Raw genomic sequence first — 7,647 nt, forward strand, 5'->3', positions numbered from 1 at the left:
GCTGTCCTCTGGCAGACATGAAGGGAATGGGTGCTGTGCTGAGCACTGGCTCTGCCCAGACAGCGCTGACACGGTGTAGTTCTCTGGGGGCTGCTTAACCTTCAGGGATCCAGAATCAGCTGGGGACTGAAACCTAGCCTCTGGGTAGGCCCTGGAGTGCATAACTGTGCCCAGAGCAGCTAAAACGCGAGAAACACCCTGGGTGGAAATTAGATGTTCTCCCTGCATGGAGTAAATGAGTGTGACTGGTGACAGAACGAGTGACGGAGCTAGCGGTGACACTGGAGCCTGAGCTACGGGTAGCGGGGACACTGGAGCCTGAGCTACGGGTAGTGGGGACACTGGAGCCTGAACTACAGGTGACACTGGAGGCACTGGAGTCCAAACATCCTCTGACCTGGCGGAGATAGGAATTTCCTTTGAGGATCGCCTCAATAGCATTTATCCCCACAATCCTTACTCTTGTATTAGAGGTGTGGGTTATCAAGATCACAATTTATCTGACTTCCCCATTGAAATGGAAAATCCCACCAAACAAGCAAAAAAGCTCAAATAAAAAATCCACAAGTGTCCTAAAGCTTAACCAATGATTTTGTAAATCGACCTGTACACAATTTCCAGGAAAATGTGTGTACTAATGCAAAGTGGTTACAAAAATAAAGCACATTCTTACGTAAATATGACATAACAGAAAAAATTAAGGGAATATCTCATTTGAATGTCTTTCTTCCATTGCTAGACCAGTTTCTCAAAAAAAAGTATGGTTGGTAATCTGCATGGGTTCTGTTCAGTGCTCCATATGTGCACACTTGTACATGTCAGTCATTTGCATGGTTCTAGAGAAATATATGCAGCAGTTCCCAGTGGTTTCCTTTAAATGGATTTGTCTGACAAAATAGGACCAAATATATGCTCTTGAAGAAACTGATGTAAACATAACTATCATATGCATCACTGTAGAAAATACTACCAAAGCAGAGATTACGTTTTCACACCCTGCACTTGCTATAAGAACTTATATCATTTCGTAACACATCTGACAAGCTTGTAACCTTGTCAAATCAGCCTCTGTGATCTAATATGTACTGTATGATGCACTGTTTGAATGTGCTAATACTCCTGGTACATGGCCCCAGTTGTCATTAGTGTTTGATAATATTTAAAACAAAAACTCTCTTCAAATAGTACAGTTCATTTTAGTGCATCAAAACATTAATTGACATGCATCCATCTGTTAGTGTGCAATGACTCACATATGCCTATCTTCTAATGTAAACAGTAGGCAACGCTACTTTGGGACAGTACCTCCATGTTAACATGATACAAGTAACGTGTTACTGTAATCTGATTGCTTTTTTCAAGTAGCAAGTAATGTAAGGGACTACTATTGCAAAAAAAAGTAATTAGATTACTGTTATTTTCTCATAAGAACACTGCGTTAATGTGTTACTAAACCGCCGTGATCTTGTTTGTGAGAGTGTCTCATTACAATGACGTAAGCGTGTGCGACATCCGTGGCAGCAAGAGACGTGTATAGATCAACGATGGATTATATGGAGTGTGGTAGAGAGTACAACCATGCATCGTTTAAAGCGTGGGCGTACTTACATTACTTTGAGTTTGATTCCGTAAAAAATAACAAAAACATTAGCATCCTCTGTGCACTCTGCATGGGGAGAAAACTTCTTTCTGCAGCAAAAAAATAACCTTTAAACCAGACCAAGCACCTAGCACACTGCCACGGGAATGTGAAGTTCACAGAGAAACCCCCGGATCCCCCAATGACATGACCGCTGCGGCACCGGGCAAACCTCCACCCGCCCCGCTCCTGCTAAACAGGTGAAAATAGATTATTATTGTGTTATTACATATTCAGGTTGTGTATCAGGGTTTTTTTTTAAATTAACTAAGTAACTAAGGATCTAATTACTTTTGAAAATAAGTAATCAGTAAAGTAATGGGATTACTTTTTTGGAGAAGTAATAAGTAATTAGTAACTAATTACTTTTTTCAAGTAATTTGAACAACACAACTCATGGCCCTGTTAATCTCTGCTGGATTCTTGCTTCATACCATCTTTAAATCAGGAACATAAACAAGGCAATAAGCCAGAGAAATGCTGTGGAAAGGCGGCGGCTTATCCTGTCAAAGTACTGTACAAGATTAGAGAAGTTGATATCATTAAAAAGACAAAAGAAAAAAAAAATGGACAAAAGTTTCTTGTGTGTTTCAAAATTGTCCTCTCAGTTCCTGCTGTAGAGGTAAAGTGTTCAAAAAGGCATTCGGGGTCTTTAAAAAGTCTCCCTCTTTATCAAGCTATTGCCTTCGCCTCAGGCAGGAATGTCTCCCAAAACTTTATGAGCTGGAATACAATCAGAGTGAGAAGAAGACCAAAAGACTATTAAAACTTTTTTTACAGTAAGATGTTAATCGTTACCGATGTTTAATAGCCATGTTTGCTATCCTCACTCATTTGGATTTGATCCTTGATCGCAGTGATTACCCGCTGTTGAGACTGCAGCATCGCTTCCAGGTATTTAATTATCTGGCACTTGAGGTCCTTGGCTTTCTCTTTCTGAAAAGACAAGAGCTGTCACATTTAAGGCTCAAGCCAGCTGTAGGAATTTCTGGCAGAAGTTCTGAGGTCAGAACTTTAATATTAACAAGAGCTGAAAACCAGCAACTTTATTGTGAAGAAGAACCCACTGTTGCTTTTGGCTTTCATCAGGGGAACAGTGCCCCAACGTTATTTATTATTACCTGCTCTGTTCTCACATTGATGTGAATCAAAGCAAAGGAATGAAGTGCATGTTTGAAACCAACCATCCTCAGCTCACAATGAAGCTGCTTATGCAACTGGAAAAACCATAAGTGTTCACGTCAAATATATATTTGAACATTGACAAAAAGAGCAACATTAATTCTACTTTGATGCAAACTTGTAGTGAGACATTAAAAGAAACATTTCCCAACATACCTCAAACCTGAGAACCTCCTTGTGTACAGTCATGCCAATTCTGTCAAAATCTCTCTCGTACTGAGTAACCCTCGCCTCCAACTGACGACACACAAAGGGAGAAAAAGAACCAACTTTTTTTAAGCATGGATTGAAGTGCGGTGGCTTTGTTGAACACTCCACACTCCACATTAAAAAAATGGCTTTCTATTAGCATTAAGTATTTTTGTTGGACTAATGTAATTTAAGTTATTTAAATTAAGTTGGACTCAACCGCAGTAAATAAAAACATTGCTCAGAGATGCAGCATAGGTTCAATGAAAGGCTGAGACAAAACACAGAGCTTGAGGAACTTAATGACAACTTGATGTGCAAGAACACTGAAATGCAGGTACAAAAGCGAGAACAAAAGAAAACACATAAAGACCTGCAGTGTACGCTTCAAGAAATGCAGAGGAAATATCAGGAGTTAGAAGACATGTACAGGCAAGTACAACAGAGCAATACAGACACGAATATAAGCACGAGGCAAAGCTAGAACGGGAGGCAAAATCTAAAGATCTGAAGAACTTTGTATTGCTCTCTCCTCCCCCTCCCTCTTCATCCTTTTTCATTTTTCACCCTCACCCCCCAACCAGCCCCAACAGTTGACTGTCCCTTCCTGAGCCTGGTTCTGTCTGAGGTTTCTTCCTATTTAAAGGGAGTTTCACACCATATTAAACTCTACAGCTTCACATCATATCAGACTGTTTAAATCTGCCAATACCTGCAATAAATATTCTGAACTTTCTGTGTTCTGCACTGTGTCCAGGTTCAGCCCTCTTGCATGACAGATTCTTTAGTGCTTTTGCAAGTATCAGGTTAGATACAAATGTGTGGTGTGATAGAGAAACGGCGGGTCCAGAGGGTGTTGTTCAAAGCCATCTTTATTGCACACCCCGCTGCAGCTCTCACATTCATCACACCACAACTCTTCCCAACCCCTGCTTCCCTGTGTTTTTAAACACAGCGGACATGATTGCGGATGTCGTGCACCGCCCATCATGCTCACCACAAAATGGAATTTTTAGAATGTAAGACATCAGTCAATCTCAATTTCCAAAACCTAGAAATTTGAGGTCACTATTCAAGCAACCAAATTTCCAAACATTTGCTTGAGAAGGGATATTTGGATTGTATTGGGGGGTTTTTTCTCAAAAAAAACCCCCAGTAGCTATTTAATAATCTTCCAATGCATGACCTGAGTATAAATTTGAATAAGTAATGATATGATACACCACCCTGAACACGCCCAGCTCTTCTGATCTCAGAAGCTAAGCAGGATTGCACCTGGTTAGTTTTTCAATGGGAAACAGCTTGGAAACACCAGGTGCTGTAAGCTTGGAGTGGCTGTAGCTTAGAAAGTAGAGCAGATCAGCTACTAATCAGAAAGTTAGCAATGTATCCTGGATACACTCACTGAGGAGTCTTTTTTTTTTTTAATCGACTGTTGTTTTACAGTTGTGGAAGTTTTAGTAAAGGTTAGAGGGGCTCCTCCAATGTGAGTTATATCCTGTGCACTTTAGGAAAACAGTCAATAATTTTGGAGTGCTCACACATCTCCGGTTGACTGGTTTCTTAAACATGACAATGAATTGACTTTACTCAAATACCCTGTAGTGTCACTTACACTATGAGACAAGATAGATTATATAACTTTTTTTTCTCATTTCTGAGATGAAGAGTTTTAAAATCAAATTGTAAACAATGCAATAAAATCTCGGCATCAGCAGTTTGCTACAAAGTCGATATTCCCTGCTGTTTAGGCTCACTCTCAGGGAATTGTTATATTCTTTTCTGTTTTATGGTCTCTCTTGATGACAGAATTACAAGTAGAGCTAGAGCTGTGTGACACCAAGAGAGAACAAATCCTGCAATGTCAGCACAACTGAACTTTAATGTCTCGCCCTTCTAACCTTTACTAAAACTTCCACAACTGTGAAACAACAGTCGATTAAAAAAAAAAAAAGACTCCTCAGTGGCAACTGATGCTCTGCTGTATTGAACTAGCACCATCAGCACCACTGACAGTGTTCTCCCCTGTAGCTCGGGCCACTGGGAAATGTCCTGGAAGAGAGCTAAAGGATTACCCAAATTATCAGCTCTCACCAGGTACAGCAGCCACAGGTGAGCTGCATTATGCTAACAGCTACTGACCTAGTTGTGAGCATTTTCAATGACGAGGAAGACCAGAAGAGTGGTTGTGCCTGCAGAGACTCTTAACAGAAAGCTTGGCTCAGTTGCTGCTACAGCTGGCTGCTCACATATAGTCTGCCACAAGCTCTGTTTAATTATTATAACCTCAAACAAGCTTTCTTTACATGCACACTTCATTCAATGTGATTTTAATACAGTGTTGTGTTTACAGGCACTGAAGCATTTAATCAGAACAATACGACACGAAGTGATGAACAGATCATAGATTTGTCTTCCTCTGTAACGGCCACCTCGTCCGCATTCGTTCGATCAGTTCTCTGAAGATTATCTGCTAAGCACACTTGTTGTGTTGCATTTCATTCTGTAACATTTTATAAAGTTTGAATGTTTGCATTAATAAAAACAAACAAACTCATTGCAGAGAACTCTGTTCTGCTCTGAAACAATGATTTTTGGGCACAAAGAAACTTAAGCTTTTATTTTAAAGAAGGCATGCGTGAAGAGGTTCAGTGAGTTGCTTGTTATAATTTTTCTGCTTTTAAAAAGTTTGAAACCAACCAAGTTTATTCTGATTGTTCTGTTAAAATAAAGATTTTGCTCCTTAAACCTTTAAACTGATTATTGTTGGAATGTTAGAATCCATGAAAAAGTAGTCTTTGATCTGCATCTATTTGAGTACTAATGCACAAATTAAGAAACTTTTTTAAAAAACTCGCTATTTTTAGATCTTCATAGATCTCATAGTTCGCCTACATGCAGCAAGGTTCACTAAAGCCATATTAAATACCCATGGGATGTGGTTCTTTGAAGAAAGGAGCTGACTGACTATTTGCCAGTCATATTTTTTTCCCTTCTTTTGCAAATTTTATGAAAAGAATTACATATGCCCGAGATTTTTTTAAAACTGACATTTCTTTTCCAAACTCTACTGATTTATTTTAGGAGCTGTATTTCAAATATGACACATCTGCCACATGTGATACCAGCTCAGCTGACAGCACAAAATTATAAATCTAGTGGAAGAAAATGATAGCAGGTAATTTCTATCTGCAGTTGACACAAGGATGTCCCTTTTACACGTTGTTGACACAGTGGTGTGTATTTTTGAGATACAGAATGACAGACATGAGGTAAGTTGTTTTTTTGGGGGGTTTTTTCAGAACAGAAGTAGGGTGAACTTAATCAGCATCACTGCTCTAATGTCTTATCTGGCATTTGCTGACCCGTAGGATGGAGAAGACGGATGCCTCCTCTTCTCCATCTTTCTTCATGTTCTCCCAAACACACACGCAAATGCTCACACATGTAAACGCTATGACTGAAGACAGATTATTTTTTCCTTTTTCTGAACAATCTTTGGGGTGTGTTAGTGCCTTTTGCTGAGAGAGAGGAAAGCTCGGTGTGGAATACATAAATATTTAATGATCAACAACATGAAGCGACATGTAATGTATAGGTAGACCTGACTGCAAATGCTGAAGTGAAATCCACGAGTTCAAAGAAACCTGTACGAGCAATCCGATATAGAAATTATAGACCTCCACAGATATTTAAATTCCAATCATTGTACAAGTAACCGATATCAGCATTGCTTGCTAGATCTCTTTAATATTCAGTACACCAGCTGGAAACACATCTGCAGTCATCTATATGTGCTACATGCTCTGCGGGGGGAAATTGGAGCAAAAATCACCTCTCACATATCAGTTAGAAATGAAAGAATTGGATTTTTCTTTCAGCCAAAATTCAATGGGCTTGTTTTGGTTCATATCAAAAGGCAAACTCACCAAAGACAAGATGGAAAGATGTATCTTATTTAATGTATTCCAGTCTATGTTTTGGTCTGAAATCTCAAGCAAAAAAAATATTTCGGAAGTTAATATTAGGCATCGGCTGTATGAGATTTTCAGATCAAGTGCTTACTTTCCAACATCTTTTTAACACAAGATTTCAAATTCTATTGTCATATTGCCAAGTACACTGTCTGTGCCTCAGGAAGGAAACAAAACAAAGTGGAATTTGCACATTAAAAAGAAAATAACTCTAACTTCATATGCTTGAGATTAGCTTAGATTAGCTTTGGCTACAGACAAAAAGAAAATATCCACAGCAACTGTTACACTGACTTAAAATAAATACACAAAATAAATGTGTAAAACAAAGACAGGCTATCGCTTAAAAATGGAACAGTTAGCTCTGGTTTTTCAACAACTTGCCAGGTGTACACATTAAAGTTACAATGTGTAAAATACAGTAAACTCAGTTCCATCTTCTTACATCTCAGAATTCAGCCAAGAGATCAAAACTGTCTCTCACCTCAAAACCTCTGCCCACTGTTCATCTGAGGTGAGTGTACCTGGTTAGCAGTGGCTCTGGACTGAATCTGGCCTAGAGTTTTTCCACTATCTGGGTAGACTGTCCGTCTCCTTTTTACCTCAGCTGTCAATCAATATTTACTATTGAGGAGGCTGTAGAACTTTATAAAAGGAGTCCAA

The sequence above is a fragment of the Pundamilia nyererei genome, unplaced genomic scaffold (genome assembly GCF_000239375.1).
Source record: "Pundamilia nyererei isolate P.nyererei 1_Seehausen unplaced genomic scaffold, PunNye1.0 scaffold00120, whole genome shotgun sequence".
Classification (NCBI taxonomy): Eukaryota; Metazoa; Chordata; class Actinopteri; order Cichliformes; family Cichlidae; genus Pundamilia; species Pundamilia nyererei.